Below are 27452 nucleotides of genomic sequence, written 5' to 3'. Positions count from 1 at the left end.
TCTAGTTTCTCTCTCACTCTAGCCGAAATATAGAAGAAGAAACGGATCCCGACCCAAGGTATGATAGTATTTTGTTGTAGGAGCTTAAATCCGTTAGATATAATCATGAAACGACGAGCCGACACCGTTAAACCGTTTAAGTCACGAGATCCGGGTGGAATCGGGTATAAACCGAACCTATGATGAGCTTAGGGGTCACCCTAGCTCAGATATGGATCGAACGTGACGAAAAACGGTGAAAAACGAGTTAAAACTCGTTTTTTCCGACGTGTTCGCGGTTTTCCGGCGGCTTTCCGGCAAAGGCGGCGCCGGAATAGTGGTACGAGGTTAAGGGGAATGTCAGGGAATGTTCTGACATTCCTGACCTAACCCTAGTTCGCTATGGGGACTTAACGAACTGAGGGTGATTCGCTATGGGGACTTAACGAACTGAGGGTGATTCACTATGGGGACTTAACGAACTGAGGGTGATTCGTTAGTCGATTCGCATAAGGGGGCACAGCGAACTAGCCCTAGTTCGCCTATGATTCGTCTCTGATTCGTTAAGGGAAAAGGGTAACGAATTACCCTTGATTCGTTATGACCAGTTCGTTAAAGGAGATAACGAATTAGAAAGTCCAATTCGTGTAAGTAACCAGTTCGTTAAAGGTTCCAATTCGTTACAAGAACCAGTTCGTCATGGCAAGTCAGTTCGTTAAGGATAAGTAACGAACTAGAAGTTTAACAGAATGACAGAATGGTCCCTGGACTTAGAAAAGAATTATTTAATTACAAATAAACCCTTGAACTTTTAAGTAGCATATTATTCAATGATTCAAAATGCTAATGGAAAATGTGTTAAGACAGTTAATGAAAATAAAATTTTTCCAGGGGCTCTGCCCCTTGGACCCCGCTAGGGGCTGCCGCCCCTAGAACCCCGCTGCCAGGGGCGCTGCCCCCGGACCCCGTTTGTTGAGGGTAATAATTAAACTAGAAAGACGATATGTGTAGTGATAGTTATTGATACGTATAATTATTATACAGTTAGTCGCACACAGCTAAAGAGGGGGATAACCGTAAACGGTGAACGCAACCGCCTTGAGGTGAGTTTCTAGCCCCACTTCCTTGTTATGTTTTCGGGGCTGTGTGCATACTCGATGTGATAGTGAATACACTTATCTTAAGTGATAAGTGTATGCCTTGTATGATTTACGTATGATGATTGCTTGACGATGCGTGAACGATCTTCGGATATTGCATGAACCGTCAGGTGGTAGTTAAGACATGATTGATAAGTATGATGAGAGATATGATGTATGTATGAATATATGATGTATGCATAATGTATGTATTTTATGATGATGGTACGTGAACGCTCTTCGGAGATTACACGTATTGTCAAGGAAAGCATGTATAAACAGGTATGGTGCAGTTACACGAAACAAAGGGACCAGACCCTTATAATATCTGTGATGTTAGGGACCAGACCCTTATAATATCTGTGATGTTAGGGACCAGACCCTTATAATATCTGTGAGGTTATAGGGCGAAAGGCTCTTTAAAACATATGATTATGTACGTAAAGAAAGTATGGAAGTAAGAATGAAAGTATATGCACTTATGTGTGTATGAAAGAAAGTTAAGAGGTTAAGTATGAAATGTAAGAAGGTATTGTATGATTATGTGATTAACTAGAACTCACTCAGAGTAACTGACTTTTAGTATGCACGCAGGTGAGTAGGATGAGGCAGCTCGCGTGAGGAGACACGTGGCACGGAATAAGGGGCTGGCATCGGAAAACGCAAGACGTTTAAGTTTAATTGTTTATTTTGAAAGATAAGATGTTGTTTTAAGACAAGAGGTGTTTTGTTATGAAATGTTTTATGAAAGCTTTTATTTTCCGCGAATGTTTTAATTAACTCTGATATTTAGAACTGCGTTTATGAGTAAATCCAACACGAAAGTAGGGCTACCGGTAACGGGGCCTTACATTCACCAACATGTGCGATTCTATTTATTAGATTTCAAGATCGTTTGTTATTTTCATAGTTGTCCTTTGTAATCGTTTATGGTATTGAATAAAGTAACTTGTTTTGTTGCCGGTAGTTTCTGATTTTCTATTTATCTACTTAGCGATTGTAACATCTCAAAAATTTCGTACTAAATTTGCCAACTTTAAAAGTTGAAGAGCCGAACAGGAATTAAACCAAAGTTAAAGTCCAAGTCTAGTTTGTAATTTTGGAAATTTTGAATTAGTCGGACAGTCTGAAGGGTTAGACGGCCCCGTCTAATAGCTTGCTTCAGTATAAATATACAAGCCTTATACGGACTGTTTCATCTGCCTGCAATTTTGAGAAAGCCCGTCTAAAGGAATCTTTGCTGCCAAGATTAGGATTAAACGGACCGTCTAATCCATATATTATTTTCAATCGGTCCGTTTAACCGTCCTTGTTAGCAAAATCTTGCCAAACTAGACTATAACGTGTCACACAGATTTTGATCATAATCCCGTCGACTTGGGCTATGAAAAGACCCTTCATGCACGCCCATAAACTTCACAAACCATCTGAAAATCGTTCCATTCCTTTAGATCAAGTTATGGCCTTTAACCTTTGTTTATTTTGGTGTGCTTAGGCAAGTGCAACCCAAATAATGTGTTCAGACCGTAAGGAGATTCTGATTAAGTATTTCAAAGGTGTTAGGATCATTACCAAGTCGATACTAAGTCAATAACTAGCTTGGAGGAAATGTAATAGCGTTTAAAACACTATTAAAGTTTGTTTGTTAGGTTTAAACCACGATCTAAGTTGTATAGATCAAACCTTGGTAAAAAGACGACGTGGAAATCCTAGAAATGCTTCTGAGCAAGTTTGGACGCTTAGAATGCATAATTAAATAGATGTTGTTTTGCTGTTTAAAATGGTTTTTAGCAAAATCAGTTAGGCGCAAACTATTAAACGGATCGTCTAGCATTTCAAAAGCTTTGTCTAAAAACCAATCACAAATGGGGTGCTTGTCGAAGAGTTGGACATCCCATCCAACCATTTAACGGCCATTGTAACCATGAGACGACCCGCCTAAACTTGCGACGACCCATCTAAAGATATATATGGTCAAAAGGTTAATCCAAAGGTTTGGTGGACTGATTAACAGATTAGGTCCATCTATAACCAATTTATATTATTTTATTCAAAATAGAGTTTTAAACCCAAAAACCGAACTTAAAACGGTAAACAAGATTTGAAACGATAAAACAGACTAGTGTGGTTTGCAACTAGATGCATGAAGATCTAAAAATTTATGCAGACCAATTATCACTGTTTCGAGCTAAGTTTTACATCAATCGCCTCGTATCCTCCTTCCGAAAAAAAACCCTAAATCAGTAGCTTGAAATTCGGAAAAAAATTTTATATATAACTCTGTTAAGTTCTTTATAACATGGGACCAATAAGGGCCAACTTTTTAAATTTGAAACCATCAAAAAGAATAAACCCACTTGGAATTTTTATTGCCATTAGCATTTAAGTGGAACAATTAAAATCCAATTTGCGTAAAAAACAACAAGAAAAAAGAAAATTTAACTGGACAGTGTTGTGGTGCCACGGGAACCAATTAGGCCACAGCAACACCAACCCGTACTTTTCAGTATATATGGTATATAAAATTTTTCCATATGTTATATCGAACATGTGTTGCAATTGCATTCAAATTGGAGAATATGTTTCATAATAACAACCTATTTTTCTTATAGCTAATGACAAGTTGTTTCATATATGTTCAGTAAGACGTATCTCTAAGTCAATGTGTTTTAGTTCAATTGACATGGAATTTGAAGTGAAAATTTGGGTCGCAGACTGCAAGACCTAAAGTTAGAATATAATCCTCAACGAGGACTATCACAGTGGGCCTTTGATCGACGGGTGTTGGGCTTAGGTCACCTTTTTCCATTAGGTTAACCCGGATAGCCGGACATCATTTGTTGGCAATTAAAAAACACATATCTTTAAAGCTTATTAATTATTTATTAATTTGATTACTGCTTTTAAAAAATCATATTAAAACAATTGGTAAACATTCCTAAATATCCACCAGTTGTGGTTTAGTTGTAAGAAGGATTGGGTTCTCCAGTAGAGACTCAAATTCAACCCCAACTTATCTCATTTTTGATAGATTATGGTAATGAAGGATTTGAGTAGACCTTGTGAGGTTGTCACTTATAATCCAGAGCCAACCAGGTTTTCGTCCCACCGTGTGTTATGCTAGAAAGTTTAGCTTTGTGGAGGCACAAAACTGTCAAGTTATAGTCAGCAGTATGGTTTTTTAGAAAATCGTCCAAGCCAAACTTTAAAGCTAGTGTAGACTCGATTAGACAAAATAGTTTGACAAAAAAGGCAACAAAACTCTCTTTAATTTAAAGAATGTGATAGTTTAAGGATAAAAAAAACTCGGCGTTCTAAAAATTATATAAACATTCCTAAGGTAAAAAAAAGTAATATTACATGAAAAAACACACCCAACATTGTTCTAGGGAAATTTTCTTTCAGTAATTAAATAGTTAATATATTTAATATTAGTACATAACGTTATGTGTAGTGAGCTACAAATCTGGACGATAAGGGACGAAAAGGGGCCGAATATCGCCCCTGGGCTACTAAAGGGGCGAAATGTGAGGGGGGGGGGGGGTGACAAATTCTTGTCCAGGGTTGTGTTTTGGGATATATTATTATTATAATAAGCTGTGTGTGATATATATGTATATATATATATATATATATATAATGAGCTACAACACCATTACACCCCTAAAACAAAAACCCATCCTTTGCTGACATGGCGCAAAACGCCCCATTTTGTATCCCCTCTACTACACATAGCCTAATAGATCACACAAAAAATCTATAATATATATAAACGAAAACATAAAAATCCTACGTGCCGCAACGTGGTCGCTCCCTCTTTTTTGGAGTCACCAGATTTGCTTGATTTTTAAATGGAGACTTTTCATGCATTTGACCCAAATTCATGGGTATGGGTCTTATCAAACCCAAATATTCCTTAAACGGGTTAGAACATCTCATTAAATTAAAAATTATTCTCACCAAATTATTGATGTAAAAATCCTATAAAATAGGATATACTAAAAATTAATATCTTATTTATTTAAAAAAAGCTATATATATTATTTTAACTAAAAAACCAATTATAGTAAAAAAAATAAACGGGGATCTTGGGTCTCATCAAACATAAGTATATTATTAACTTTCATAAATATTATTTATAATCCAAAAAACCAATTTTATAGTAAAAAATATAAACGGGCGTTGGGTCTCATCAAAACCATATATCTTTTAAACCGGGTTATAACATCTCATTTATTTGTGAAACAATTTATCATCAAAGCATAAGTATATTATTAACTTTCATATAATAAAAAAATATATATTCAAAAAATAAATAAATATTAGAACAAACAATATAAAACAAGTGACGTATTACGAGGGTTGTTTTATATTATTTGTTTTTTATATTTATTTATTTTTTGAATTTTTATTTTATTTATTATATGAAAATTAATAATATACTTATGGTTTAATGATAAATTATTTCACAAATTAATGAGTATAACTCGGTTTAAAAACTACATGGGTTTGATGAGACCCAAGACCCGTTTGTTTTTTTTACTATAAAATTGGTTTTTTAATTGTAAATAATATATATCTTTTTTTAAATAAATCATATATTAATTTTTAGTATATCCCTACTTTATAGGATTTTTATATTATATATTTGATGAGATTGATTTTTAATTTAATGAGATGTTATAACCCGTTTAAGAAATATATGGGTTTGATAAGACTCATACCCGTGAATTCGGGTCAAATGCATAAGAAGCCTTCATTTAAAAATCAAGCAAATCTGGTAACTCCAAAAAAAGTAGGAGCGACCACATCGCGACACGTAGGATTTTTGGGTTTTCGTTTATATATATTAAACATTTCGAAAACTTAACTTTTTCTACTACATCACATGCGGATTAATGTACGGGGGCAGTAAACTGATAAACCACACCTATACTTGGCAAATAATCTTCCAACACATGGAGGTGAAAACTCACCACCCGCTGTCAATTCGTATTATCATTTGTTAATGTATATTCATTTTAAGTGGATCATTTATTTGTAAAGTTGATTAATTTGTATAAAGTTTTTCCTAAACAATAAACAACTTTGATGCTTAAAAACTACGATTCTCTGAATTTTCACATAAACTCTGGGATAATTGTGTGCTGAATTTTGTTTTTTATATAACTGCATCATATTTAATAATATAATAATATTTGTCTTTAATATAAGAAAATAAATATTACTATTATATTTATATGTCACTTAGTAAATTATGCGCATTAAATTAATTTTATGATTATTTGTTATTCTCTCAATTTTCTGTATTTATTACACGAAAACATTAATGAGTGACGTATTTAATATCATTAATAACATATATTTAGTTATTGGTATTTAATATTAGGGGATGGATGGTGGATGTGATGAAATTTCCTATCACACTCTAACTAATCAAATGGTGTCATCAATCATAAATCCATCACATCTGATGGATTTGTGTGGTGTGTGGTGTGATGGAATTTTTTTTAATAAATATTAAAAAATAAAAATAACTTAATATTACATTAAATAAAAAATAAAACTAGATTACATTAAATAAAGTCAACTAAATTAAAAAAACAGACCAAAAAAAACCTACGGCCCTTCCCAACCCCACTTGTCGTATATCTCGCGTTTGAGTTGAAGTAGGATCGATTTAAGGGGTTCGTCAAGATGATCGTGCGATTGTAGGATGAAAGTTAGATCGGCGTTTTTTTTTGTTTTCATTCAAATGGTTGATATACGTCTCCTCACGTTTCATTTTTAAAATATGAGCCTCTTTCTTTCGCTCCTTCGTCTCGACCATTTCCGCCATCTTAGCCGACTTGTATTCGGCGAAGTTTTCGGCCACCGCTTCATTTCCTAGTCTTGACGGCTCCCCACTTTTCTTGCGATTCGGCCGTGTGGGTGTGGGTATGTCTTCGTCGGGATTGTCTTCGGGTTCCTTGTTCAAGTTCATGTTCGGCATGTTGCATGACAAGCCGCCGGTAGACGTTGTGTAGTCCCCGAACTCGGAAGTTTTTTATCTTTTTGAAGAAGATCCTTTCTTCCTTGGAACCGTTGGTCCGTTCAAATCGACCAACGGAATCGGTACCCACTTCGAGTGACGTCTCGCAATCTCCCACGCATCCAAGTGGGGAAAATCCTTACATGTGTAAACTCGGACATATTCGCGCAAAGTGTTCTTTATGTTAGTCACCTCGCTCGATTCGCTTTGTGGAGTTCGTGACTACAAAACATTTAGAATATATATATACTAGTAGGAGAGCCCGCACGTTGCGGCGGGTGTTACAACTTATGTTAGATTCAATTTTATTGTGTATTACCGGCCAAACCATTCCTGATTTTATACATTTTATTTCGTCAATCCTAAAATAGCCGTAGTAGTTTGTATGGTGCGGTGCGTTGAGTATAGTCCCTATGTCAATTATATATAATTTAGTTGGTATAAAGGTGGCGGTTCATTATATATATATGTACACGAATTGTACAAGTTTTGTTGTGTATTACGGATCAACCTATTTTTAGCGGAAGAGGCCGAGCTCCGCGACGAAAACACAAGGGAGATTCAGTTGATAGTGGTTAGTTCGTTAAGGGACAACATTTGCATAATCAAATTTGTACTCGGTATAGTTTAAAATACCAAAAACAAAAATTTATAAGACTATCATAAAATCTTAGTTAAACACAGTTGTATTTAGTTCTCTGTTTTTTTTGTAAGTTAACAAAGTATGGTTGGCTATAACTTTCAAACTACTTTACCAATCTTACAACCAAACCCACCCATCAAAAATTTTATTCATATTAAAGCAGAAAAGTTGGGATCAGAATCTTCATTCGTCCATACTCCATATGGGACCAGAGTTATAGTCCATACTAACCATGCCACTGCAGCCTAGACATCAAACACCCGCCATAAAATAACCCTTAGGCTCTCATCAAAATCTATCGCCTTGAAATTGTGCAAATCTCAGTTTCATACAACTCGTATTAGTTAACATCTTGAAAATAATTATTTTACACATTCAAAGCTAATCAACACTTTCTAACGTATCATAACTCATAAGCTCAGCAAACTGCTTTGTTCTTTGATCAAACGATTCCGGATCTTGTGTTTCACATGGTTGCAAGCATACATTCGCTTCTTCTGAACGATCTTGTTCAAACGATTTAAGTTCCTCATACAATTTCCTGGCTACACGAACATGAGTCATGATCATGTAAATGGCCCAAGAAAGAGTTGTTGATGTCGTGTCTCTTCCAGCGATCACAAAGTTTAATACAACTTCTCTTAGACACTTGTCATTGATGTTGTTTTCGGGATCTTTTCCGAACTCGATAAATCTTGATAATATATCGTGCTTGATCTGATAAACACATGTAATAAGATCATATTTAGTTATATCCGGTGCGACATTCTAACTAAAACACATAAATATAAAAAGAGGTACAGGTGGAAAATATACGGATTGGATTGGTTAACAAGAGAAAATGAGTACGAGATAAAATGAATTAATATGATTATAATACTTTATTATAAGTAATACAATCGATGTATCATATGTAGTGACTTTTTTTTATAAGAACTTGATGCAAGAGTTAGTCGACTTATACTCAAATGACTATGGCAAATAGGCTAGAAAATGACATAGCATGGGCTACAACCGAGTTACAGGGCCCACATGCAATGGCTGTTATGTCTTATGGCAATAGATCGTTTGTCCTAGTTGTTGGACCCAAGTTCCATCCAGAGCCTGGACTAAACGATTATTTTTCCAAATTTCACAAATTTTGATGTAGTAAATAATATATGTGCATACTTGTAAATAATCAATTTTGTATACTTTTTGTAGTTAACGTGTTTGACCTCTTATTATATTAGTCATTTATAAACCAGGTTTCATATAGCAAAACCATTAGTAAATGACTTGCATTCACCTGGGTTGATGCGACCCAACCCGTTTGAACCTGAATGGCTTTTGGAGAGGCGTATGTTCTTGAATATTTCCAGTGATCTGCACGAATGAGACAGAGTCTAGCACTGTCTGAATACGGCACAAAGTTTGCTTCAGCAACTAAGTAGCATATGTGTGCAGCAATAATCTGTATCATTTGTTAAAAGTAGTTAATTCATGATAATATGCTTACGTGGATTATAACATGTACTTACATTACTTGTTTCTTTCCATAAAGAGTCACCAAGATGAATAAGCACAAGTTCATAGCCAAATTTTCTTCACAGTCATCAAGCATAGCATCAGCACCAAGTTGAGCCTACAGCCAAAAAAACATGACAGGTCAGTTCAAACAAGTAAAGTTGACCCATTATATGTTTTGCTTGTTTTTTTTTCTTTTTGAAGTTCATAAATAACTAATAGAGTTAATTACACAAATTATCCTTATGGTTTGACTTCAAGTAACACCTTCGGATACTAACTTTTAAAAGTTGCAAGTTTGGGTTGCATGGTTTTTAATTTAGTAACAAGTTTGGGGTTTAAGATTAATTTACAAAATAGTCAAACCACGCGAACCATTTGCCTAACTTTCACTATATTAATTATATGGACAACAAAATGTCAAAATCTAATATCAAGATAAAAGATCTACTCATTTGACACATCAGCAATATAATATAACCCATTTTCTCAAAAACAAACAAGTTGATATCGCCTCGTTTAGGTGCACGAGCATAAAACTTGAATGCAGGGCCCCATAAAGTATCAGATCTTCCCAAAACGCTCGCTTCCTTAGTTCTCTCTCGTAAGTTTAGTAGTTTACAAATAATGGATTATATTTGCATTTTTGACAAACTAAATAATAAGACAAGATTAAAAGCAATAAAAAAGTAATACCTGTGCAGCCTGCTGATACATATCACCTTGTGTTGGGTCAACTGAAAACACAACTACGGGTTGACCCGCAATAAGCAGGCATAAGGTCCTCAAAGGTGAGCCCGCTACCAGCTAGAAAAGAGCCATCTTCCTAATAGTGTCTGCATAAAACTGCAAAAAAAACCGCCTGAATTTGATGAGTTTTGATGTTTTCTGTTGCTAAATCCAGCACAACTAACAACATATTATCCAATAACAATCCAGAAATCGTTATGCCCTAATCATCACACATCATATTAGAACCATTCGAATTTGATTTTAGATGGAATTGAAGTAGATTAGATTACCTAGGATGAAAACCTGGCCATGGTACCTCTCAATGATGTTGTGTTTATAACACCTGATACAAAACCAGAAAACAATCAACAAATTAAGAAGGTGAAAACGAAAACCTAAAACCAAATTGAGATGACGCTAGTTTGAATGAAACGTAAGAATACCTATAATCAATCATCGCCTGTGGTATCGATTGCATGGAAGGAGGACAAGAGCCTTGGTTATTGAAGGATGGCATTGAAGGTGGGTAGGAGTTGTTATAACGTAACATAGATACAGATATATATATATATATATATATATATATATATATATATATATAAAGTACTAGATTATAAAATAAATAAACTAAAATAGTTACCTCTCGGATGTAACAAGCATTAAATTTTGACATTTTTCGATTCAAATCTCCCCACTTGCCAATCATTTGATCCTTGTTTCGTTCGGTTGTGCCGGGAAGTTGCGAGAAATGGTCTTTAATACGTTTCCATAACGCTTCTTTTCTTTGTTGGTTTAAGTGCTTTTTTGATTCGGAGCAATGCAAATAAGCCTTGGTCAAGGCGACCTCCTCATCGGCCAACCAACGCTGATTACTTCTTTGATGCGGCTCCTCATCCGCGGATTCATCTTCATCCAAAGTTTGCACTTCTTGACGAAAAGCACTTGCAAAATGATGTATAACCTCGTTATCGTCTAGAGAATCGACGGACATTTGAGACGGTTGAGATCCAAATATTTGAAAAGCATTATTTGGATAATTTTGGGTAGAAAAAGGTGGAATAAAAGGTTGGTTTGATACGATTGGTTTTGGGACGGTTGATAATAACGTTGTTGTTGGGAAGGTTGTTGATGGTTTTCGGACGGTTGAAAAGGTTGTGGATAATAAGGTTGTTGTTGGGTACGTAGGTTGGTTTGTTTCGGGTTCGTCTTGTAAGCAAAATCTCGTCGGTTCGCCTAGATTTTGTCGAACCTTTGGTCAGGTTTGGGTTTTCTTTGAACCCGACCCACGCTTTTTAGAACCCTCCATTTAATATGTTAAAAATGGTGTGTGTAGTAGAAGATTTTGAGTTGGATTTGAAGATATATTTATATAGGTAAAATATGTTTTTTTTAAATTACCCAATGGTCCTCCTCATCCAAACGGTCATCCTCAACGGCTACATTCCTTGGTTTTCACCCCATCACACGCGTGATAGCCATCACGCAAAGCTCCTTCATCAAGCTTGACAAGGCAGTGGCGGCGGTGTTGATTAACCCATCACGCAATGCCCCGGGTGCCCTTATGTTGACAATTCCCAAAATCACCTAAAACCGCTTTGTCCGCACCGGAGTGGCGAGCTGCCATGACCAACGAGTTCGATGCTCTTATTAAAAATAAGATGTGGGAGTTAGTCCCACACCAACCTCATATGAATGTCATCTGAAGTATGCGACAAGTTCATATCAGACGGGTCACTAAAGCGCTAGCCGCAATAATATACCCAAACTAACAATAAACACTTTTAGGTTTTATTTTTTAAAAAATCTAGAAAAATCGTTCAGTTTTGGTTTTGTCCCATACCGAACAAAACTATATATCTAAACCGCACCAAATCAGTTTGAATGCATGTTATATATACTAGTTTTTATCCCCCGTATTACGGGGGTTGTGTTTCATTCTTCGAATATTTATTTATTTTTTTGGATTTTAATTTTATTTATCGTAAGTAAGATAATAATATACTTAGGGTTTGATGATAAAAAAGTTTTACAAATAAATGAGATGTTATAACCCAGTTTAAAAACTACTGGGTTTGGTGAGACACAAGACCCGTTTATAATTTAGACTATAAAATTGTTTCTTAATTATAAATAATATATTTTAAAAAAAAACAAAATTATATATTAATTTTTGGTAGATACCTATTTTATAGGATTTTCACATCAAATATTTGAGAAGATTAATTTTTAATTTAAAGAGATGTTATAACCCGTTTAAGGAATATATGGGTTTGGTGAGACCCAAACCCGTGATTCGGATCAAATGAATGAGAAACCTCCATTTACAAATAATGCAATCTGATGGTTTAAGAGAATGTAGGGAGTAACCAGAAAGTGACACATAAGATTTTAGAGCTTTCGTTTATATATATTATAGATATAATGGGCTACAACACCGTTACATCATTAAAACAAAAACTCACTCTTTGCTGTCTGCACGCTACATGACGCAAAATGCCCTATTTTATAGCCCATCCACTACACATAACCTAATAGATTACACTAAAATATAAAAATACTTAACATGTACATAATTTTGTTCATGTATAAATACTACAAAAGGTTGAAATTAAAATTTTAAGAAATACTTATCAATTAAAAAAGGTTATGTGAATGCTCTAGTATGGGTTGGTGAGATTCTATGGCTACGTATATGCGCATTCCCGTTATATATATATATATATTAAAAACTAACGTTTGCCCCTCTCTCAATAATCACTATTCATGAATATGTGATCTTAAATCTAACGCGTGTAATCTTGGCTTCCACCGACTCTCTTCATCTCCTTTGATATTTGTTTTTTTCACTCACAAACAAAAACATAGACTTTATTGCTGTTGTTACCGGAGGTTGTTCAACGGTGTCCAGGTGACAGGCTGCCTTTTGAATTGTCGGATTCCTGTGTTTGGTTTAAGACTAAAGTTGTTGCCGGGTTCTGTTTCGAAACCCTTGGTAGCGGTGGTGGTCGACTTGACGGAGAGGCGACCCGTAGGTAAGCCGGTATGTTGCCTTCGTTACAATAAAAATGCATTAATATGTGATCAATTGTTAAAGTTAAAAATAAATAATTCGGACTTGATTAAACTTCACAATGTGACTGGCTCAGATTCCATGGCTATATATATATATATATAGATATAGGATTGATTTATTTTGAGAACCGCTTTGAGTTTTAAAAACTCGAAAGAACTTAACGTAACAACTTTTTTTTTGAATTTTTTTTACACATGTGTAATACGTAATTGTAAATAATATACAAAAAATTACCGTAATTTTTTACACACCGAATCGACTTTTTACACATGTGTAACTAAAATTTAAACTTGTGTAATTAACAAAAATCTTTATTCTCTCTTCTGATTCATTTTTTAATCAAATTTAATCCCAGCCACATATTCAAACTCATTTAATTAAACGAGTGGTTCAAAATTAAGTTCTTAAAACTCATCAAGTTCTCAAAATATCCCTCCCATATATATATATATATATATATATATACTAGCAGAAAACCCGCGCGATGCGGCGGTGGCGACAAATTACAATGCGGTAGTCGTTTTTGTTGGTCGGTATTGGTTTGCTACGTTAACAGTTCGGTTCGTTCGTATACATAGAGTGAAAAAACCACGCGTAGCGGCGACAGTGTGGACTTCGGTATTGTTCTAAAAACTTGGGTTACCATCTTAATAACTTGCGGGGTTTGTGTAACTTAATGGTAAACAATTTAAACTAAACGGAATATAAATTTCAGTTTGTATTTTTCGATTTTTGGCAGGTTTGGTTTTCAGTTTAACACCTACTTATACAGTTAATTTGTTTCGTGCATGGTTCTGCGTTGAATTAGTGGAACAAAACCATTGTAAGCCAAAGGAAACTGAGATGTATAGAGAATATCTCATTAATCATATATCAGCAACATTTTAAATCATATAAATCAATATAACAAGAAACATTTTAAATCATATAAATCAATATAACAAGAAACTTCAGTGATGCATATAATTATATAATGTATATTCAATCATATTGCAACAGTTTTGACGTTAAACATTTCTAATCTAAACATAAATTGCACCAATTCATGAATGAAGATTCAAATGCTACATTGCTGAAATCTTTCGTTCCGTCGCCATCATGGATGTTAGCACTAATTTGTCTGTCCTTTGGCTTCTGCTCGTACTTGATTCTCATATCTCAGTGCCCTTAAAATTATATGTGTAAGGTTTAAGTGCTTGAATCACATCAACATAGTCATTAGAGTGCGGCTAACTTTGAACAATTAGCAAAAAAGAATTATTTCACTTGAAAATATTAGCACAATTTACTTGAAACTGGATTTGGCTTAATGTAACTAATAACAGTTTCAAGTGCCATTTATTTTTAATGAGAGAACGCAAACCCAAATACGAATTCGTTTCAAGATGCATAACAAACTAACATTTCAATAGTGTACATTTTCAAAATCTGAACCCATCAACCCACCCTAATGTATTTGCTCAATCCACATCTGATGTATTTGCAACAGGCGTCTAACATTATAAATTTCTAATTATAAAAACAACCAAGAAACCAGTTCCACATCAGTTGTATGTGCAACAAGCATCTAAATTTGCTTCAGTTGATGAACAGTGACCAATACTTAGTTTAGTTTCTTACCTGTGGTGAACATGATGACCACAGCAAAGGAGATTTCTGTTCAAATCCTTCTGACCTCTGAAATAAGATATGAATCACTTTTGAAATACACAAAAAGAACAGAGCTTTTGTGTTCTATGGCAGCAACAAAATGTTCATATCAATAGCAACATGAATTTATAAGTCACTAAACGTACTTTGGGTTGAATACTTACCGAAATCGAAAAAGAGATACATTTGCATAAATCAAATATCCATGAGTATACGCCATCCACAATTGTAACTGAAATATTACAAGCCAGATTGAAAAGTCCTAACCAGCTATTATAAAGCCTGCGCAAACGGGTCAAATGGGTGTTGAGCAAATGGGTGTTGCAAATTGTACTTTTTATGCGCATAATCTCCTAAAATTTTTAACTAAATATATTTACTTTTCATTCTTACTCGAGCTACCAGCTTCTTATTTCTTCTCTTTTTTTAAACTCGGTGCCTTTTAAACCATAATCAAATACAAAACCACTCACCCAATCTCGCTTACTGAACATGATCTCTTGATTCAGTTTTGAAACTGATCAAGGTGTTATTTTCAGTCTATAATTTTGCACACAGAAGTTTAGAACCATACATGTGTATGATACGATTCGGTTTCAAGTCGTTTTTGGGTCAAATTTTCGGATTCATGTTAGATCTACCAACGAACCCAACCCATTTAACGATATTTAAAAAAAAATAGATTCAGGTGATACCTTTGTTAAGGTTGTGCCTTAGTTTTGACCTATTCACTGTGATAAAAAATATAAAAAATTAACATTTTTCTTTCAAATAAAATATCATAATAATTAAAATTAATTGTACCTGCACTTAATCATTAAACGTTCTATATCGTCAGCATCTCAAGTCTCTTCAGGCAGGCTACTGTAAATTTAATACATTAATTTTAAATAATATTTCACGCTTATAATCAGTTCCTGATCAGATGAACCACATAAATACATGTGTTCTTTTTCGTTACCTGAGCAGCTGCTCAGCCTCTGATCAACAGTGAGATAAGGTTTGTCCTAAACTTGTAGTCAGCCCATACTCCAAATATATGTTAACAAAAAGTAAAGAAATTTTAATGTTCTATCAATTCTTTATAATTAAATATATGTGGCGAGAGTTTCAGTATTTGATTGATCTGCAAACGAGTCAAACCCAATCTGGCTTGCTAAAAGAGTCGTTTTGCAGTTTTAGGTCAGGTCAAGACAAGTTCATATCAGAAATGGACGATTAAAAGTCATTTGGTTCGGGTTAGATCCGATTTTGACCAAAATAAGAAGTGGTCATTTACACAACTATTTAAAGATTTAGCTAAAAGAAAACATCGTGGGTCTGGTCAGGTGGGTCTAGAAAGACGAGAATTCTTTATTCACTCTTTCTTCTAGAACATTGATGAAAATAAAGGCATATAAGTGAAAATGGTTGTCCCCATTTCAAAATGAGCAAATGCAGCTCAAACTCAGATTTTGCCGAAACAATACAAAATATTATCAATGAATCATAAGACAAAAATGGTAAAAGAAAAAAAAAAGAACAAACTCAACATCAAGCAGATAAATTTGAATCAGTGAAGGGCTGCAATTCACCAATGCAACAGACGCATCACGCATTATGCGCGCAATTTAAAACCAAGGGTTAAATTTAATCATATTTCATGACTGAATTTCCTCCTTCGTTTTCCAACTGAAAAGCTCAATTTATACAAGCTGGTCTGAAACCGAGCTCGTCTAGCTTGATCTTGGCTCATTTAGCTTCCGAGAGCTTGAGATTGGCTCATATATTTACTTTTAACATAGTTTTATATATGATATTATATATTACAAAATATATATTTAATGAGGCCCGTTTAGAATTGAGACCCAACTCAAACTCCATAAGTCAAGTTCGAGCTTAGCTCATTTATTGCGTATTACTTAATTTATGTACTTTTGTATCTTACTTGTTATATATATATATATATCAAGTATAACTTTTATATATAAAATAACATATATTAATATTACTACAACATAATTTAATAAGGCTCATGAGTTAGTTTTTTACCTGTTCAATGGAGGATTACAATGAATCAATGGTGAGAATCTGAGGAAGCCAAAGTCAGCCTATCATAGATGTCTTCATACTCCTCCTCTTGCCCTTAATTTCGAGCAAGAAACCAAAACCGATAGGCAAGGGCGGGTGGTGGAAAGTCTACAAACAGCCACAAATAGCACACAAATCTTCAGTATCAACCTCATTATCACTTGTAAGCAAACAACAACAAATGTCACACAAATTCAGTTACGGTTGCTTGTTTATTAAAAAAAATAAAATAATAAACTAATACAAACGTTTGAATGTGTCTTATAGTCCGCCAGCCTTAAACATTCCGTCCTCACTACAAGCAACATCATCAACATCATCACCTTTGTAATGTTTTTGCAAAGATTTAGGCCCTCATGAAGACTATACACTACACACAGTTAAAAAAAACTCTTCAAATAAGTGAAATAACTATAACAAGAACATAATACAAACCATATAGGCATTTATTAGCAAAAAAGAAATCAAGAACAACTTGGGAATTACGCATATAAAACTAATTACACTTGAAACTATAATTATCGCAAACCAAATCAAAATCAAATCGGACATAAAAACCAAAACAGCTAAAACAAAGCTAACCCTCTAAGTTCATGAAAACACCGGTGTTTCGGCGCCATGGCTTGCGTTCACGAACAATAATTAACTGCAGGCACATCCTAAGCAACTAAATTAAAACCCGACTAAAATCATGAATTGAAAACAGAAAAAGATTAAGAACTTACCTTGGAAGCTTCGACTGATGCGTGAAAAACCCTAGAAGCTGAATATGAGAGGTTTAATTTTGAGGTGAGGGTAGAAGGAAGTCAAAGATGAAGCGAAACGTGGCCGATGTGAAGAAAGAAAGACGTAGAGTAGGCAGGGGTTGCTTTGGTGGCTGTGGTGTTTGATGAAAGAGAGGCGATGCTTCAGTTATCAGAGAAGTAGGTTTACAAAGCTTGAGTTTCAAATTCTGAAATCCCTCCAAATCTCCTATATGCTTAAAGAATAAAGAGTGGTACCTTAAGCTTCTTTACTTGTAAAACTCTTAAATTTAAGAGTTTTAAGTAAATGACGTTTTTGCCCTTCCTATATGTATTTTAATATAGTATAGATATATATTTGAACGACCAAGTAACGTCGGGTATTCTGTACGCGGCCCTCATTCGTTAAGTTAAAGGTAGCCCGAGCCGGCCACTAGTCCGGACGGACGGAGCCCTAGCGGTCCACCTATTAAGGGATTCATCGGATAAAACCTGACCCCCACACCCGCCAAATGGCACGACAGAGAGGAGCCGATAAAATCGGGTGAGATCAAGACTCGAACCCCTGGCAAGCCAGGGTCATCCCTCATATCTCCCATATAAATTGGTGATAGTAAGGTTTGAACCCCATACCTCTCACTATTAAAGTGAGTGCTCTACCATTGAGCCACATCCAATCATGGCTATATATATATATATATATATATATATATATATATATATATATATATCGCTATTCTCATTTTTAGCACATATATCAAAACGTTTTTCAGGTTTTAGGTGTCATCTGCAAGAAATTCCCAAAATAGGTATTATAATCTATTCGTGACGAGTAGTTTGTGTAACCAATAAAAACTTGACACGTGTCTTTAAACAAACTATAACGAGCAGATTTACTAACTATTTACTCGTCACGACTAAATAAGTTATACGCCCTATAATCAACGCCCATGAGTAATTCATAGGTTCTTTAGTCGCGAAGAGTAGATTGTAAGGTTAAACTAGTCGCGGCAAGTTAACTACTGATAAACTACTCGTGTAGGGAATGTAAACCAGGTAAACTAGTCATCGCGACTATAGGACTTAAAAGTAAATGATTAGTGAGCCTGCTCGTTATGGTTAGTTTAAGGGCACGTGGCAAGTTTTAACTGGTTCTACAAACTACTCGTGTGTAATCATAAACTACTCGTCACGACTAGTTTATAATACCTATTCTGGGAATTTCTTACAAATGACACCTAAAACCTGAAAAACGTTTTCATAAACGTTTATTTTAGGAATTTTCCCATAATATTTATAGTGAAACAACAATCAACAAAACAAAAAAAAAAACACGAAGACTAATTAGTCAAACTAAATGGCACTATGGCACCGTAAAAACAAAACATATGACAAATCACATGACGAACACATAGAACTAAAGGAACCAAACTGTACTCTCAATAAACCAAGGAACTAAAGATTCAAAACTCACTCTAAACAACCTAGGGAATAAAGATGCAAAATATAAACAGCCAAAGGACCTAATATGCCAAGAATTTAATTAGGCTGAATATGCATGTACAAATCTACCTATACTATTAAAGTAACACAATTTTTCACATGTCATTCAATTAGACCATTCACATAATCTGCTAAGTGTAAAAGTTTTAATTTTTACAATTCCTTTTTCATGAATGATAAAACCATTCTAATCAATATCAAACCATTTCAACCTCTCAAAACATTTCTACATATTTTAACCAAAACCATATCAAAATGAATGATTCTTCTTCGTCCGACGATACGGACTGTTTTCTACACGCAATGGATTACGATCAAACATGTTTTATTTGGTGACGACCAAACATCGCCTCTTATCACAAGAAAATCTCGGTTGAATCGAGATCGTAAAGGCGCACACAGCCGTTTGGTAGCTGACTACTTTTCCAAAAACGCAACTTACAGATACGAAGATTTTATGAGGCACTTCCGAGTGAGTAAACCTCAATTTCAAATAATAGTCGACGATATAGTGAGAACGAGTCCTTGGTTTGATTACGTTCGGATGCAAGAAGGAGAAGAGGTTTTACTTAACTACAAAAGTGCATTGCAACGATCCGGCATATTGCATACAACACGGTTCATGATGCTTGGACGAGTATCTTCAAATGTTCGAAAGAACGGTACGCGATAGTATTTATAAGTTTACCAAAAATATTATTAAGTTATATATCAAAAAATATTTATGTAGCCCTACTTAGAGTGATATTCAAAAATTATATGAATACCATGAAACAAAACATGGATTTCCCGGGATGCTTGGTAGTATTAATTGTATGTATTGGGAGTAGATAAAATGCCCAAATGCTTGGGGCGATCATTAAATGCGAGGTGATCATGCACATCCGACTATATCCTTGCAAGCAGTTGCTTCGCAAGATTTATGGATTTGGCATGCCTTCTTTGATGTTGCCGGTACAAATAATGATTAACGGTCCTCCATGATTCGTGGTTTTACAATAACATACTAGAATGTACGATACCGGATGCGAATTTTTATGTTTCAGGAATCGAATACAAGCACGAGTATTATCTTGGTTACGAGATATATCCGTCGTGGTCCATCTTTGTGAAATCCTTCACGTGCCCACAAAATGAAAAACGAAAGAAATTTAAGGGAGCTCAAGAGGCGGCAAGAAAAGATATTGAAAGATGTTTCGGTGTCAGAAAACAAAGTGGCACATATTGGCCAAACCGACACGAGCGACGCCAAATAAATTAGACGGATGATGTATGCAATATGTATTTTGCATAACATGATTGATTATTCAAAACGACTGACGTGCGATTTGCAGGTACAACAAGGATGAAGATAACGTCCAATATCAATCGGTTGACGAAACACAAAGAGAACATAATCGATTGGCTTTGGAAAATCAAGATACGCATGACGCGTTACGTTCGAACTTCGTCGAACGATGAAGACTAGATATTTTTTTAGTTATTTTTTTTTAGTTTAAGTTTATTTGATAATGTTATTTGTAATGTTTTAAGTTTAAATTTAATTATTAATGTTTGAATATTATATAAATTAAAAAAAATACAAATGGAGAATGGTTGAGAATGATGCAGAGAGATGTACTTCCTTGGTTGAAGGGTGATAGAGAATGATTGGGGAAAGTTGATGTGGCGCTGACTTGACGAGTGAGGAGAATGATGGAGAATTGTGTATACCCCTTAGCCTTATAAAACTTATTATCATGCAATCAACTAGAGAATATATAATAATTATAATTGCTAATAATGACTTTCTAAGTATATCGTTTTTCCAAAACCAGACCGGAACAATTAATACTCATTCATAAGTAGTACTATACTAGAATTATACAAAATAAGAAAATAATTTAATATAGAACATATTTGATATTTATGTTAATGGTCACATTATTCAACAAAAAGGAACAAAAATAAGAATAATGAGAAGGATTTTTAACAATAAAAAAACCCTTACAAATAATAGAAAAATCACAAATCAAAATTTTATAAAATAAAACACAAAAATGTTTCCACAGTCATTCTTTTTCTCGAAAAAAAAAGACGCAATGGTGATTGAAAAATATCATTGTATCTTTTTGTTTATCATTATGTTTTATGTTTATTTTCGTCATTAATTTTATCTCTTTTTTTTGACATTTGGTCCTTTTTTATTGATATTGTGTTATATTACTCAACATTGTGTTATATTTTGTTTGGTATTGTGTTATATTTTGCGATTTGTTGTGTCTTTTTTTTAGTTATAATTGTGTCTTTTTTCATTTCGTCATTGCGTCTTTGATCTCGGCACTGCGTCTTTGATCTCGGCACTGCGTCTTTTAGTCATTTTTTGAACGAGAATGAAGAGAGAAACATTTTAGTTTTAACTTATTTTCGTTTTTTATTTATATTTTAAGTTATGATTTTTTTATTATTTTTTTAAAATTTATTTTTAAGAGATTTTTTTGTGTTTTTACATTTTAGTTTTAACTACATTCGTCCGATCTCGGATCGTCCTAATCTCCAAGATGTTGTTCATGATTCCATCCCTGTGATTGACCTCCACGATCTTAACGGCCCCAATCGCCCTCATGTAGTCGATGAAATTGGTCGAGCTTGTCGTGATTATGGATTCTTTCAGGTTATAAACCACAAGGTACCTGAATCTACCATAGCCAACATGATGCAAAGTACTAGAGAATTCTTTTAAGTTGCCAGAAGATGAAAAGCTCAAGATGTACTGCGATGACTTCAGCAAGAATGCCAGCGGCCTATTCAGTAGTGGTTATTTTAAAGATAACGTGAATCCTGGTGATTGGAGAGATTTTATGGGACTCAGGTGCTACCCCATCGAGGACTATATCCACGAGTGGCCCACCAACCCGACGTTGTTTCGGAATCATGCGGTTGAGTATCTTCAGAGTGTTAGCACTCCAGCTGATGGAGGCCGTTTCAGAGAGCTTAGGGCTCAATAAAGACCACATCAAGGGAGGTCAATCAGAAAAGCTCGCTCAACATTTGATCTTAAATTACTACCCACCATGCCCTCAACCAGATTTGACTTACGGGTTGCCTGGACACACTGATCCTTATCACATCAGCATACTTCTTCAAGATGAGGTCCCTGGTCTTCAGGTGTTGAAAGACGACCGGTGGGTGATAAGCAATATTTTAATACGCAGGTGATAAGCAACGACAAATACAAAAGTGTTTTGCATCGAGCTGTGGTGAATAGTGATAAAGAGCGGATATCTATACCTACTTTTTACCTCCCGTCGTTTGAAACAGTGATTCAACCTGCTCCAGAACTAGTAACGAATGATGAGCCTGCCGTGTACAAACAATTCATGTATGAGGAATACTATGACAAGTATTTTAAGAGAGATCGTGTGATACATAAGAATTCCTTGAATATGTTCTTGGCTACTTAATTAAACATTACTCAAACATCATCCGTTCAGATCTTTTCAAAAGGTTGCTAGTTGTTGGAAGTTCAAGATGTAATGTTTTCAAAATAAAGTCGGGTGAGTTGGTATATCCGATTCATTGACATGTGAGATTCTAGTCTTGTTTTCAGTACCGTCTGTTATTTTCATAGTTTATCTTTGTAATCGTTGGCTATATAACGACGCTGAATAAAGCTACATGTTCCCCGACTATTTGTTTCTGACTTGTTTATTAATTTATTGGTGCAATTTGATCTAAAACCAATAAAGTGGTTTTTGAGCACCCCTAGTTGTTCATCGATCTAAAAACATGCGTATATAACTTTGTCACCTGTTTTTTACTTAGATCCTTCGAAATTAATGTTGATATGAGCACAGAGTAGTTGAGAAGATTGAAGCTGGAATGTCGGATACTTGTCGATGGAGGTTCCTACGACTATATTCTGCTCGAGAACGGTAACCAAGAAAAGCAAGGAGAAAGACTACCTAATTTTAAACTTAGTCAACGAGCCTCTTTAAAATTTTCCATGTCCTGTTACTATCCAACTTATTTGAAAGTTAAAACTCTTATCTAACTTTGGATAAGTTAAAAAAAAATATGTGGACTATGATTTGATGCACATCAATTTTAAAGGTAAAGGACAAGCGACGAATCATTTGTATGTCTGACTGATTTAGAGGTAGCATATGAATTATTCAGCATTTGTTTGAAACTTAATTATTAAATGACTCTATGAACCATTAAGAGGTTTAATTTTACTTAACCAAACACACTATACCTCAGATCGATTAAGAGGTAGCTTCAATGGCGGATATACCTTAGAAGGAGGGGTCCGCTACCCCTCAACGTGTCGACGGCAATTTTCAAAAAAATTGGTCATTTTTCGTGTTTCGTTATCCCTATGTATTTTAAGCCCGACCAATTTAATATTTAAACACAAAAAAAGCCCACTTAAATTATAAAACCCAACCCAAATAATCCTTTTAATTAACAATAAAAAAATGACTGATCTTATATTTTGAACACAACCTACATGTCACAAAATGTCACACCCCGACCAAAGGCGGCGGAACATGCCGGGGTGCAACGATTGCTCATAAGCGCATGACACTATTTAAAGCGACAATATTTAACAAACTCATTTCATTTCACAACATCGAAAATGTCACATAACCAAATATTCATAACTCAAATACAACAAAATATAGCAAATCAAATATTGTTCATTTTTGCTAATATCCTAACGGTATTTGTGATGTTTTATTCACCGAACTCCATAATCAACCTAGATGCAAACCTGTAACATTTCATAAAATAAAGTTTATCAACACAAAGGTTGGTGAGCAATTCATAAGTTTGAACAATAGATATATAGTATGAAAAGCCACAAAACTAGTATACAAAACCATAAATAATAGCTATAAACTTGGATAAATAGTTATCGCTAACAAGTTAGCGACACCCAACTATAAGGGGTTGCCAAATAGTTTAGGATTTTATAGTTATCGTTAATTGCATTACGTTAACGACACCTTGCCATGAGGGGTTGCCAAATGGTCTAGGATTTATAGTTCCACCATCCAAAAGCGATAAACACATAGTCAAATAAGCATAAAACACCAAATCGAGCAATTATTCAAGTAAGGTATACAACAACGTTTGTGGTTTAAAACCCAAGTATAAAACATTTAGTTTAGATAAGTTGAAATGTCACCCCCAAAATAAAAGATAGAAAACGGGGTATGAAGTTACTCACGTAAAGATTGATTATTTGGAGATTTGCCGGAACGACGAGTTTAACGTATGAAGCCTAAATAAAAGAAAGTATTTGATTTAGAAAGGTTGTCTTGAAGATCTTTAAATAAAATAATTGTTGCAAAAACTAATCAATTAAAGTTCAAGGTTTAAAATGTAACTATTTAAGAATTTATAATAATAACTCTTTTAAAAAATGTAAGTTTGCTCAAAACCGGGTTAAAGTATCTAACCTTAATATTTACTTAACCAATGTTAAGTAGTAAGGTGGGGAAAATGCTAAAATGCAAGTTCCATTAGGCTAAAGATACTAAAAAGGGTTTTTAACGAGTGTTCGGGTTGTCGGTTCGGGTCTTGACAAATGGTCGAACCCAGAGTCAACTTTCCAAAATATTAATTGTTATGAGATAACTCATTAAAACATACTAACACTTAACCAAGTACGTAGATCTATTGTTTAGAACTAACAACGCACGTTAAGCGAGTGTTCGGTTTTGTCGGTCCAAACTATGTTATGAGATCAAGTTGGATCTAACTATTCCAAGTACTTAAGAAAAATAATTAAAATCAGTTTGTAAACTATTTTTTAAAGAAATATACAAGTCTTGATAACTAAAAACACACTTGCGTGTCTTAAGCGAGTAAAAGTCGGTATAGTTCGGTCTCCATCTCACAAATAGTTCATAGATGGTTTCTACATGCCCAAATATCATAGAACTTGTATATTGGCTTATAAATGAAGAAAACTTAAATTTTACAACAAAAAAAGTAAACTACAAGTCTTTTAAGCAAAAATTTTGGTTTAGTTCGGTTTCCATCTCCCAACGAGTTCATAGATGGATTCCATATGCTTAATATCAAAGAACTTGTAAAAATGATTTTTGAAACTCAAGTCTAGCAATAAACATGTTTAAACAACTATTTTAACAAAACTAGTAAACAAAAGTTCGGTTTCCGGTTTGGACTAGTTTCGGTTAAACCGAGGTTAGTCTTATACAAACCCACACCATGGAACTTGTAAATAAGATGAACAAACTAAAGGGTTAGAAGTTAGTCATAAGTGATATGTATGATAAGTTATGTGTGTGTAAATATATATCAAGAACACGAAGTCCTCCATGAAGCCTTGCCTTATGACATTCGAAACCTAACCAACCAAAGTCGGTGAAGTAACAAATAAAGGAAACAAGGGGTGTGTATTATATATATGTTGTACCACCATATTCAAGAGTTAGTAATGTTAGATGAACAAGTTATAATGAAAGACTATGTTAGTTTGACTTGAGAAGTCCAAACTTCAAAAATACATAAGAAATAACAACCTTGAATCTATGGAGTTTGAGAGAGTTTTTTGGAGATGTAGCAAGAGTAAAATGAAGAAGATGGGTGTGTATATATAGGGAAGGAGTGAAGGGTTGGATATAAAGATTCTTTTATGGTTTGCATAAAAATGGGTATGTTTAAATGGTCAAACAATGCATAATATAAAAAAAACAATATTTTATATATTTTATATATTTTAAATGACAAGATCCAATATTTTATATATTTGAAATGTTCGGGTTACAAACGGGTCGGGTTTACATAACAAAAGTGACCCGAAATTGACGAATGTCACACAAAACACCACACCACCACTGTCCACCAGTTCACACTTCACCACACACCAGCTGCCGCTAGCCCACCACCTCCACCACCAGCCATCTTTCCGGCCTCTCCATCATTCTGGTAAGATTTATTGTATTTAGGGTTTTAGAGTTATGTTTTAATTGGAATCAATATGGGATTTAGGGTTTATGTTTAAATTGGAATTGATTAGGTATTTAGCTTTTAGTTTTATGTGTAAATTGGAATTGATATTAGGCTTTTGGTTCAAATTTGTTTAGGGAACTTTGAAGATGGGTAAACAACCTCTTATTAGCAACATTTTTAAATGCCAAAGAAAAGAAAACAATGACATCGGGTCCGGTACCAAGTTTAAATATTCCAACTTCAAGTTTAAATATGATTGTTGATTTGCAAGAAAATGAAGATATCGGTCCAAGTTCAAATATTTCTTCGGCTTCAAGTCCTTCAATATGTTCAAAAATCAATTTGGATGATTCGGATCCCACTGATATACCATCTATGGCAAGTTATCATCCCAATCAAATTGATAAGCGAGACAAATCGATCATTGAATAATCTAAGACAAAACGGATTTGACAAGATGTTGGCGAAAGTGACATATTTTTGTGAAAAAAAGAAGATTAAGATGTTAGATATGGCGGAAAGTTATGGTAATCAAAGAAACCAAAAGAATGTCATTACTAATCGACATCATTTTGAGGTTGAAAATTTTAACACGGTTTTGGATATGCAAATTCAAGAACTTGGAAATAGATTTAGTGAGGTCTCAACTAGTTTGTTAGAAAATATGTCGGGTTTAAATCCTTGTGATTCGTTTTCTAAGTTTGACATATCTAAGATAGTGGTTTTTTCAGAGATATATCCGAATGATTTTACTAACGAAGAAAGAGGGTGTACTTCGAGTGATCTTACGACATTTTATTACACTTTAAAGGAAGATGATTAAGTTGCAAAACTGGGTGGAATTGGTGATCTTGCTCGTGTAATGTTGGAAACTGGAAAGCACACAACTTTTCCTTTGGTTTATCGAATATTGAAGCTAGCGTTGGTTTTACCAGTTGCAACTACAACCGTTGAAAGATGTTTTTTTTTCTAAAATGAAGCTTACAAGACGGATTTGCGCAATCGAATGAGTGATGAGTATTTGAACAATGTTTTAGTTTATGCGGTCGAAAGAGAAACGTTTGATAAAGTAAATAAGAATATGTAATGACTCGACTTCAAGCTTTCAAAACCATAGAGGAGAAATTTACAGCCCAACCTAGATCCGCCACTAAATAGTTCGTTAACCGTGTTAGTTTAAATTTATTTGGGTTGTCGTGTTTTTAATATTTGTTTTACTAATATCGTATGAAATATGGGGAAAAAAACTAGGTAGCTTAATGAAGTTATTAAAATGAAGGCTACCAAATAGCCGGTTAAATTCTTTATACGTCATAATATAAGTTTCACAAGATATTAAATTGATTCACCACAATATACATGTGACTTTGAAGTGGTGTACTTTTGTTATAAACTTATAATAATTTTAAAAGCATTA

General features: G+C 34.3%; 1 pseudogene; it reads left to right on the top strand.

The window, feature by feature from the left end:
• Nucleotides 1-19932: 19932 nt before the first annotated feature.
• On the top strand, nt 19933-23354 carry LOC143580236 (protein DMR6-LIKE OXYGENASE 1 pseudogene; annotated as a pseudogene).
• Nucleotides 23355-27452: the final 4098 nt, after the last annotated feature.

The sequence above is a fragment of the Bidens hawaiensis genome, unplaced genomic scaffold (assembly GCF_021521415.1).
Source record: "Bidens hawaiensis isolate Kalapana, Puna unplaced genomic scaffold, B.hawaiensis_p1.1 tig00030286_1, whole genome shotgun sequence".
Taxonomy (NCBI): domain Eukaryota; kingdom Viridiplantae; phylum Streptophyta; class Magnoliopsida; order Asterales; family Asteraceae; genus Bidens; species Bidens hawaiensis.
The sequence above is the reverse complement of the archived record's forward strand: the minus strand, read 5'-3'. Positions and strand labels throughout refer to the sequence as shown.